Source organism: Dreissena polymorpha, chromosome 1, assembly GCF_020536995.1.
Source record: "Dreissena polymorpha isolate Duluth1 chromosome 1, UMN_Dpol_1.0, whole genome shotgun sequence".
NCBI classification, from domain to species: domain Eukaryota; kingdom Metazoa; phylum Mollusca; class Bivalvia; order Myida; family Dreissenidae; genus Dreissena; species Dreissena polymorpha.
This window is the reverse complement of record NC_068355.1, coordinates 101,853,490-101,865,614: the sequence shown is the minus strand read 5'-3', so window position 1 is coordinate 101,865,614 and position 12,125 is coordinate 101,853,490. Positions and strand designations below refer to the sequence as shown.

General features: G+C 36.4%; 1 pseudogene; it reads left to right on the top strand.

The window, feature by feature from the left end:
* The first annotated feature begins 9,772 nt into the window (after nucleotides 1-9,772).
* LOC127841512 (DNA polymerase delta subunit 2-like) lies at nucleotides 9,773-11,337 on the top strand (annotated as a pseudogene).
* The last annotated feature ends 788 nt before the right edge of the window (nucleotides 11,338-12,125 follow it).

Sequence of the window (12,125 nt, the reverse complement as noted above, 5' to 3'; positions counted from 1 at the left end):
TCGCTAAGTCATTCGACCACATGGCAAAACAGCCTAAGAATCATATATTGCTTCACAATATCATGCAAAATAAACGCAAACCACTTACAGTTTAAAGGCAATTCTGGAAAATATCAGCCTTTTTACAGAAATGAACTCGCAGGTGCACCGTGCGCTTGATATCTTAAAATGAATTGGGTTATGCCTCTGTTTGGCGTCCAATATAGACGATCGTATTCCCATTTAACATTCGTAAACTTTGTGACGCGATGTGCGCGCAATGGAAATCATTTCACTCAAACATCTTACATAAATTATACAAATCTTTCTCGCGAAGATGCGGCAGTTATCAGGTTTATCGTAGTTAAGAGCGAACTTACTTGAATTGTTTGATACAAACATTAGTTGTTCGCAAGCGAACAGCTAAAATGATGTATAATGTAGGTATATGAAATGTGAAATAGAAGAACTGCCCCTTTCACATGATTTAATTTTAAAGAAGTCTGAAACATGATGATTGATACCAGTCCGGGTAGGTATCATTACATACGAATTCGCAAGGGTTTTCCCCTTGCACCGTACACTCCAGTTCGACGTGTGTTACGCGGATCAAAATCGAATTAAAAGAATTAATGAGACGTATATATCAAGCAGCATTATGATGGAATATATACAGGACAAGGGTCCGACTCCTTTAGGCAATAGTTTGAAATTTCAGTGAGAAATTTGCAAAATTCAATTTACTTATGTATATATGTAGCCGAATTGGAACGGGGGATATAATAAGATAACAAATAATGACTTTGTATCTCACGAGTTATTAATGATCATTGATGATCTGAATAATCTTTTAGTTAAAAATTAACATTCGGACTGCTTTTTGAGCAACTGTGTACCGAAAGTTGTGATATGACTGCGCGATAATAATTATTCTTTTAGTAAATCCATAGAGCCCGCAATGCCGAGCCGTGAATGTTTTAATGCAATTAGCGATACTTTTAAGAAAAGGGATAGGGTTTGAGATTTAAACACAAGCATTTTTGCGCCCTTCATATAAAATGGGATCTTTAGTTGAAAGTGTATGATTAGCAATACTGATTAGTCTAGGGGATCAATACGTCATGTTTGGTGTGATGCCTTCCTAATATTAGCCTTATGCCAGTTTCCATCAGAACTATCTGATATGTACATTATTGTGCATTTATTTTTATGTAAAGATATCACTTGTAGAAGTAAATGTCTTACTTGATTATTATTCATTTGTCTTTTGGTAAAAAACACAGCAACAACGAAAACTTATATGAACAATTTATTGAATACACGAACAGTCTTTTAGTATATATACTTTAGCCATGCGAGTTATTGATGTCAGCATGTGTTAACATATTTATTTACTTCAACGGCAATTACATCATCCGGTTGAGGAATCGTTATCTGTGCTGTGAATCTGTGTCGTCCTTTGTGAACAAAGTGAAACAAAGCAAGTAATTTCGGGGATGATTTTACACTTCGATCATCAATCTATCAAATCCTAAGCCCGGTACCCGTTTCGTACAGGCACAAATTACAAAAATAGAGTACACGATGACTTGTCTACTGTACTGCATTGTGACATAACAGTAGTTTAACAAAAATTCACGTAACCTGTGTTTACATGTATATTTACTACAATCGCGATCCCATATTCAGGTCGATAAATCGTTTAAGGAAACATTTTGTAACATTTCGGTAACAAACAAAATTTACACACTTTATAATTATAAGATACATGTGTACATTCAAATGTATAGTAAATTTACGTTGGCATGACATTTATATGAAATATAAAAGTATGATTCATAAACTTAGCACACCATATAAATGAAAAAAAACCTACTAAATATATAAATATAACGGAATCCTATCACCACCATTTTTGAACGTTATTAAGCATGGGGCAATTCGTTGGTGGGGTTATTCGCTACATTATCGAATATAGCGATTAACTCAATATTCACAGAGATTAGCAAGAAATAACATAATTGATCAAAATGACGTGTACGCCGAACTACTCAAATTATGCACGGTGAATAAATGAACGGTTATGTTATGAGCTTTAACTTAGTTTTTCTATACCAAGTTTATTTAGATCGTCTGCAATCACACATCACAGGTTGTTGTTGCTGTTGTTGCCCGGCTATTTTTGTATGTACCTTACCCTTCCACGTAGTAGCAAGGGCAGGTAATATGTACCTTACCCATCCACGTAGTAGCAAGGGCAGGTAATATGTACCTTACCCTTCCACGTAGTAGCAAGGGCATGTAATATGTACCTTACCCTTCCACGTAGTAGCAAGGGCAGGTAATATGTACCTTACCCTTCCACGTAGTAGCAAGGGCAGGTAATATGTACCTTACCCTTCCACGTAGTAGCAAGGGCAGGTAATATGTACCTTACCCTTCCACGTAGTAGCAAGGGCAGGTAATCAGGGTGCAGGATCACGTGACTTTGTTGAGTTTTCTCAATTAAACGTTATTGGATGTTACACACCGATAAATGCTGCTTTTTTCCAATTAACTTTTTAAAAGAATTTTTCTTTAAAAATGCAACTAGTGCATAAACGACAAATTTCTATGCTGCTTATGTATGGCAATGCGAAATACATCATAATTACTTTATTTAATAAGCCTGTGTTCTTGTTAAAAAAATCCATACATACTGCACGACTATGCGCCACGCAAGGTGAAATTTTGTAACCGATTTCAGACGTATTCAAGGATTAATTCTTATACCTTAAGATATCGGCACAAACTGAAAGAAAAACTGTCTTTTATGGACTTAAGATTTTTGCAAATGTATTTCAATAACTTGAGATATTTGCGAAAATAAAGTTCTTAACGGTGTGATTACATTCTGTCTAGCACGTGTGTAACCCCGTGAAAACCCAGTTGATTCTGCACCCTGGTAATCCTGCTGCCATACGCTTCGTAAAGTGTAAATTGCGATACAATCCAAACGATACTCGATTAGACCTGTTTGGTATGATATTATTTTACATTTTCAACATTTTAAGCAATATATGATGGAATTGTGCATTTTCCGATTAGACTGTTTAAAATTTAGAGATCTATTTAACAGAGAATACAGATTCGTAGTCAAATAGTTTTGTATATCTTGTTTTATCTACAGACATAAACTTGGAAATCTGCAAGACATGGATACAAGACACGTTTTAGCATTCTGGAAGCTGTCATTAGTGACTGGACTTGTATTGGTTGGAGGGCGTGGCGGAGTTATAGAAGTTAATCCGTGTTAATTAAGTTGGTCAGCAATCGTGTTTAACAATGGAACCTGTGTCTGTAAATTTGTCTGTTTCAGAAGTGAAGATCTATCTCCGTTGCAGGTTATTTATTCCATTCGAGTCGAATTGTACACCGTCGTCGAATATTTCTCGTTTAGTATTCGTTGGAGACGCAACCGTAGAAGGTGCCCAATGGTTGGTTCAAGGTGTAGGACGTTTTGACTGGGCTGAATCGCTCAAAGAACTACACTTCGATAACATCATTCAAGTGTATATTGGTTGCGGTTCCTTCAGGGGACTAACGAATCTTCGAGTCCTTAAAATTGAGCGGATGTACTAGTGTAACGTTTTCTCATATTTTACAAGCAGTTCAGTGTCCTGCATTTCTAAATCTAGAAGTTTTACAATTGCGTACATCATTTTTTTTATATAAAATTGTAAACCCTTGTGATTATGGGGATGGCCACTAGTATACCATCTCTACATCTCTATATTCCAAGCAATTATCGTAACCCATCGATTGAAACAGTCTGAATGGCAACAGACTGATCACAATTAGCACCGTCTCGACACCGTAATGGCAACAGACTGATCACAATTAGCACCGTCTCGACACCGTAGGCTAACAGACTGATCACAATTAGCACCGTCTCGACACCGTAGGCTAACAGACTGATCACAATTAGCACCGTCTCGACACCGTAGGCTACCAGACTGATCACAATTAGCACCGTCTCGACACCGTAGGCTAACAGACTGATCACAATTAGCACCGTCTCGACACCGTAGGCTAACAGACTGATCACAATTAGCACCGTCTCGACACCGTAGGCTAACAGACTGATCACAATTAGCACCGTCTCGACACCGTAGGCTAACAGACTGATCACAATTAGCACCGTCTCGACACCGTAGGCTAACAGACTGATCACAATTAGCACCGTCTCGACACCGTAGGCTAACAGACTGATCACAATTAGCACCGTCTCGACACCGTAGGCTAACAGACTGATCACAATTAGCACCGTCTCGACACCGTAGGCTAACAGACTGATCACAATTAGCACCGTCTCGACACCGTAGGCTAACGCCTCAACTACTAGGCCACGAAGAAGGTTATGATCAATAAAAAATAATACTTTCTATTTACAGATTTTAATAAGAACAGGAGGTTTTGCTGAATATCCTGTAAAATTGTCCGCAAATAATTTCTGATTTTTAGCTTATATTGAAAGGTTGATCGAAGTGATATAATAACGGTACCTGATATCTGTCATTGGCGTCGAACTGAAGTGCGGCGACTAGTATGTAATACGTTTTTTTCCCTTATGGGAGGAGAAGTTATTTTACGGATCAATGTATATATTTTTGTTGTCAGAATATCTTGCATAGTGGTGATTTTTTGTGTAAATTATTGTAAATAAGTACTGCATTTGTGCCTTTTACATTTACTACAACATTAATTGCCAATAATGCAAAGCTAATTGTTTTAATTAATAACTGATCACAGAGACTGAGCAATAATAAAAGATCACAGGGACTGGGCATATACGCGAACCGGTGAAACTTTCTGGTTTTGTATAAAAACAAAACTTCTTTGTTCCACTATCCTAGCAATAACTCAGTTACTAATAAAGGCGCTATAGAGCGCGAAGCGCGACACGTATTCTTAATTGTAATTATGAGTCTTGATAAAGGAAGCAGCCGCTTATCAATGAGGAGCACCATCACAGCACCCCAGTCTCATTACTACCAAGTCCTCCGACAGGTTTTTTTAAGAACCGCATATAGAAGGCCGCAGGCCTGACCCGTATCTTGCCAGTGGTATGGACCCTTTGGTATGGACCTTTAACCCCGCTCACTATCCAGCGTTTAAACTTCCGGGTTTACATTTAAACCGACTATTAATAGCTTATTAGTATCTTAGTCAGAAGGTGATTTTTCAAGCGGTTCCGTAGTGTAGCGGTTACACGCTCGCTTCACATGTGTGAAGCCCAAGGTTCGAGCCCCAGTAGAATCAAATTATTTTATTTGTGTTCTATGTTAACTTTTTGTTTTGATGTAGACATTTTAGTTTAAATAAATATGCTGTTTTATTGTAACCATTTTTTGTTTTATGCCCATGAAATATATGTGTGAGAGGGTGGGGAGGGGGGGGTCGTAAACACATTAAAACGTTTACAGTGTTTTCATATCAATGAGTACTCAACCGCTATCGTTAATGAGCAACGTAAGAATACGTTCAGAATCATCTCCCCTTTAAGTTGAGAAAATATGAAATTACGCTTACAAGATGAAGCAGATTTTTTGAAAACCTACACAGTTCTGTTCCATTAATGAAAACTGCACGCGGATGCCAGTAAAAAAAAAGAAACCAATGTAAATAAAATGAACTATGAAATATTTTGGGGTTACAACACAAAATCATAGATAATGGTTATTTGGGGGTTATAACACAACGTCATAGATAATGGTTATTTGGGGGTTATAACACAAACTCATAGATAATGGTTATACCAGTAGCTTTTTCTATTTTGTTTAAAATAATCGGCCAATATATTAATATTTACAGTAGAAAAAAAATCGTTCCATGAAACTTCATTGAGTGCCTTTTACACTGAAATTCCCGACGCCCTTTGATGCTTTGCATCAATACTTATTTTGTATTGTTATGGGGTAATGATGGGTTTGATAGGCGCCCATACGACACCACGCTAGAACGACAAAAATTAGCGTCGATACGACAAACAGAATCAACTTGTCTCATTGGCGTGTACATGTACAACTGTTGTCACATTTTAAACCCGAAAACATACCAGAACGAAAAAGTAAAAGCGATGATACTCAATGTTAAAAGACAATTCGACACTTCAGTCGTTCGTTCGTGTAGTTATTTTGCGCATAAAAGCCTTGGATATGTCTTTATGTTTATTATATATTATATGATATTGTCCAATGGTGTAATACTATCGAGCAGTATTCAACCTAGGGTGGTGCACGTGGGTCTTCAAGTTATTAATGCTGTCTTATTCGTTCAGTACTTAGATATTTTGTAAATATATTCGGTTCGTGCAAAGACTGTGTTACTGGTTATTTTGTGTGTTTATATGTGAGCTTACTACTCATAAGACATACATACATTTGGCAGTTTCTGCTGATTATACTAAATCGTTGTTGAAATAGTATGGAAAGACAACTAGGTACTTATTTCTTGTTCTCAGTTACATGTTCATTATTGATAATGTTAATGTGGAACGCTGTTATTAATTTCTTTAAAACAAATATCAGACTAAATAATATTGAATGAAAGATTTGGTGCGGATCTTAATATGTGTACGCACACGTAGATGCACAGGGTTGTAAGTTCACACATTTGTAAGTTCAAAGCTTTGTTTTACGTTCGTTAGTTAACATGGTTGTAACACAATAGGTCTTGTTTTTATGAAAATTAAAATGTGCCCCTATGTCCGAACTTATGAAGTATAAGATTCTTTCATTGTATTGGATCATGGTATGGTTAAATCTAGTAACAAATGTGCAACCATATCTAGTATAAATGTTTGTAAAGACCCCATGCAGTTCAACACTATATGATACTTTGCTAATTTTGTATTTATTAATTTATTTATTTAGTCATTTTCTATACCATAGATGTGGGATAATTACGAAAACAGTGAATGTATTGATACATTAAACAGTGACAGGATAAAATGCATTTGAAACACATTGTGGAAATGTCAATGAATTGGGCATGATCTCAGCGCTGTTTGTGAAATTGTTTGAAAGCCTTATTCTTCGAAGCGATGTTGTTTTATTTAACAGTTATGTTCATACTGCATTTGTGTTGACGCATATATTTTTTTCGTGTAATTAATGCTGTTTAGTTAAATCTTCGTACAAAGGTGTACCTTAGACATATATACAGATGTATCGGATTTATATTCCGTTGAAAACGGTAATAACAACTGTGAAAACAACAGCAATATTACCTTCGTAAATTTCAAAATCAAGATATTCGCCGAATATCTGTTTATGGTATTTTGTAAAATTATACCTTATGCATGTGTACACGCATATAAATCGAACAAGAATAGTAACCCCCTCCCCCAACTCCAAAAATAAATAAATTAATAATAATAATATTTTGCTTCAAAAAGTAGATGCGCGTACTACTTAAATGCGCGTTATACACAGCGTTTTACGGTAGTTTGGGTCTGTTGAAATCCATTGGGCAGGGAAGTTATACTTATATAGCTATAGTAAAACCGTGTAAGCACTCGAAAAGTTACATTTATATAGGTTTACTCTTCATGAAATTTGGTCAGAACATGTGTTCTAATGGTATCTTGGGCAGCATAGAACAGGTCAGTTCCTTTGTATCTCAGAGGAGTGAATATGGGCCTTTCAAGTCTTCTTGTTATTTAATTTATTTATATCAAACTTGCAATATTTCATCACATATAGTTTCATTTAATTTTATCTTTAATTTTTCAAAATATGTTATTGTGGTACCCATTTAGATTTTCTGTTGGTTAACTGTTCTTTGGACATTTTCTTCAGAAACTTCCCTGTATCTTGCCATCAGCCTTTCAACATGGTCATTCTTATTGTATGTATGTATGAAATTAACTTACCCATTCTTCACAACATTAGCCCCTCACTTAATTTCGGAATCGCTAGTATGGTATGAGCATGGGCTTCTATAGGTGCACAACCTATTGTCATACAAAAACTATAACAATCTGCGACGTAACATTCAAAGGGATATTTAATATATAAACTGTGTTGAATATCATAGTAAGATATACTTTAGTTTATAAATTGGAAATATTTGTTACAATAAAATAAAAATCAGTAATAAGTCGTATTATAAGAACTGAAAATGAGTATAAGAATGATTTCAAGGATGTAATATTTTGCACAGCCATTAAGTGTGATACAATTAAATGTCCCCGATTGGTATCATAATGTTCACCTTATAATGTTATGTGCATATTGGACGGGGAATTGGTTCTTTTCTTTTCAGATTGCTTGTTTATATAATTATACAAAAATTTAATTTTCATTTGCCAATTATATGTCACAGGAGCATAGATGTAAATGTATAAACAATAAAATACGTTAAAACTAAAAATGATATTGTCTTGTTTATATTCAAATCCTAGGTCATGATAAAAAAAAGAAAATGGTAGTATCATGTTATTATATGTTTTAAACTGAAATTCAATTCTTTGTTATGTTAACATTAATTGACATCGATATTTACGGGAAATGTTTTTTTAATTTTAAACAATACATCCATGCAGCTGACAAACAGATTGTTTTCACATCTTAGATTTAAACGTTACTCCTTACTTTACGGTAACATACGAATCCATCCCATAGACAACACCAAACAACAGACAGTGATTACAAGGCTTGCCATTCTTCAACTGTGGACTTTTCAAGAAACAAGATGTGTATGATGTCTTATTGATCTATACAAATGTTTATATACCAGCTCAGAAGATTGGGATAGTCAAAAATAGCCAGGAATTTACATATCATTTCCGATTTTTCATAAATCATATTTAAAATTGGTATTCTAGGAAACCTTGAGCAGGTTAATTGGATTTAAAGATGCAAATTTAGGCGTTTTCATTAAGAGGGCAATAATATGGATGCCCAGATGTGCTAAAATATGCGTCTGTATTTCATTGCTTAATCAAGCCCCAAACATCCAACACTTAGTGTAATAAAACACCTCAATATTCAATTAGCTTGTATCATATTTTAAAACATGATTTGCAGGTAAAACTTTTCGCAAAGTAGCTTACTCCTAACAAATTGAAGAAGTTAAATCCCGAAGGTCATCTCAGAAAACATTGAAATATTTCTGTATTTATTTTCATAGGATTTGCTAAAATACAAAAATCAACATACACTGATAACACAAATACAAACAAATGTTGTTTTATTTCATAAACATTACTTTTACATTATCCCAATTTTCTGAAAATGACTTGCACATGTTGCATGAAATCCAAATTATCATTCAACTGTCAATAAGTGACTGTAATAAAATATGAACAGTACTTGATGCACACAAATTGTTCAGTGGGAATACCTATGTTCTGAAATAACGTCTATTTCATCATATCTTTAACAAGTAAACTAATAAAAAAGATGTCAAAAGCCTTTTGATACTTGTGAAAAATTGCGAAACTTTGTTATATTCTTGAACACTTTTATTGTCAATATTTTCCAGAATTTGCTTTAATTAAAAATGAAAGTTTATTTGGGATTATCAGGTAATGGATGGGATGATAATTTTGTCGGACAAATGTTTTGGGAAATCAGTTAAGTCGAGCTGATAGTATAATGTATACATATATATGAATAAATCATCTATGCATACAGTGAAAACAGAGTTAAAATTAATTGTTGTCAATCATGCTATAGCTATGTTTCTTTAGGTTTTAAGCACACTAAAACACTTCATTTGACAGAATAAATGTAAAAAAAACAAACAAATGGAGAAGAATCCCTTCATTACCATGAACCTAAATGGCCTGGGGCGAGTGAAAACCCATCTATGTTATACCTCAGTCACAAGTAGACTCAGCGGACGTATTATTACGCTCATTGGACTGGCGCCCAGCTGATGATTGCATGGATACCGGGTCATTTTGTAGCATGGGTTGTATCCGGTTTAATTTTTGGTGTAAATTGAAAGTTTGCCCGGCGTCGGGCCTGGGAGGGAGCTGAGTTGGGATCAGGGGGGGGGATCGGAGGATCGGACTACGGATGTTGCCCGGCGTGTGCTTGGCATCTGAGTCATTGTATGTGTATCTGCAAAGTTCAAGGTATTTACCGGGCAGATATACATTTGCCGTTTGCTTGCCACAGAGCCTCCACACAATAACTGCCAGACGCCGGGCAGTGCTCGTCATGATATTCATTTAACAAATCAGATGTCGGGCGGTTGCTGGGAGATAGCCATGCGTTTGTCGTCTAATCTTTTTTCGATTTTCGATCTAGACTCGGTTCCTTACCCTGCCTGACGTCTGGTGGAATTTTGGGTGAGACTTAAAAGTAGTCTGGACACCGACCAATGCTACAAAATGACCCGGTGACCGTGGGATCATTGGCCAGCCGCCATTGGCTCATCGTACTGAACAGTCTTCGCGATGCCTGGAGATCGGAAACATTGCCCGGGGACCGGATTATTTGTGACTGTGACGCCACTTGTGACTGAGGCATTACTTATCTTTATAGAATTATTATTTTTGTCATTAAATTTTGATTCTAGGTATTTGGTATTTGTATCAGGCCTAGAGATTGGACCCAAGTGCGAGCAGCAGTTCAATCTGAAATTGTTTGTTGACATGGTAACGTGTCACCTTGGTTGTCCCGAGCAACAAGCAGCCAATGCAAACATAGCTGCAGTCATAGTTGCTGGCAACTCACTGAGTAAAGATACTCAAACCAAGGATAGTCTGACTAAGGCAAAGTACCTGACAAAGAACATTGTAGCTGGCAGTGTGGAGGCAATGAAGTCACTGGACGACTATCTTGTGCAGCTGGCTGCATGCACAGATGTGGTAGTGTTGTCGGGTGAGTTTGACCCTTGTAACTACACGCTCCTGCAGCAGCCCCTACACAGGTGCATGTTCTCCCATGCCGCCCGGTACCCCACCCTGCACTGCGCAACCAACCCATACGAGGCTGTAATAGAAGGAATACGGGTGCTTGGTACCTCTGGGAAGCCTGTGCAGGACATCTACCGCTACAGCAGTCTGGAGGACGATCTGCAGCTCCTGACACACTTGGCTGCTACCCATACTATGATGAGGTACTCTTCATTCTCAAGGGATGCCCTCACATACTGTTCTCTGGCAACCAGAACAAATTGCAGTATAAGACACACAAAAGAAGTGAAGGCCAGCGTGTGCTCGTGGTAAGTGTGCCGCGGTTTTGCAAGACTGATACAGCGGCCTTGGTGAGCCTGCGCACGCTTGAGAGTTTCGCCATTGTGTTCAAGTCTGAGATAGGCTCTGACATCATGGAGTTGGAAAGTCCAGTGGCGGAGAAATAGTCCCACAAAGAAATTAGTCGCTTGTTGAGTAGGAATATAGGCAGTAGTGAATGGTTGTTTGCTGAGAAATAACATAAGGAAATAATGCTATGTGTATAGAATGTCATCATTGTTGATGTGTCCTTATCAGTCATTGTTATTATTTGTTTACTGAAATAACACACTGTGCGGTTTGAACAAATATATCCATAATTATCTGAAAAGATGGATTAAATATTTGAAAAAAAAAACAACAACATGTATTTGATTCTCTGTTTTGTGTGTGTGTGTGTACTTGTGCAAAACTGTGTGCCCTTTTGGAAAAACAGATTTAACGCATGGGTAAATTGTTAGTGAGGTAAATAAATTTAAAGAAATGGGTTCTGTTGAATTTGTGCATTCTATGCTGAATGGAATGAACAAAACCTTCAAATTTGCTCAAACCATTTCTTATAGGGTTACCAAATATACCTTTCTTAGTTGTCATATATGTTTTCAGGTAATTCAAACAATTAAAAAAAGCTGTTAATATTTTGTGTTGTGAATTAAGTTAATATTCTGTTATGCATTAAATTGCTTAATCTAAGAACACTTTGAAATATAATAAAGTCATGAATTAAATACAATGTAATTGTTGCCGAACATATCTTCTTGTCTTACAGTCCTGGGAGCCGTTTCATTAATGGTTGCAGGGCATTTGCAGATGCAAAGTTGCAACTTTTTTTCATCGATTTGCAACTGCTTGCTAAATCCGTTTCAACAATGCGGTTGCAACTTTCAATAAATTAAACACGACTTATTCCGAAAAT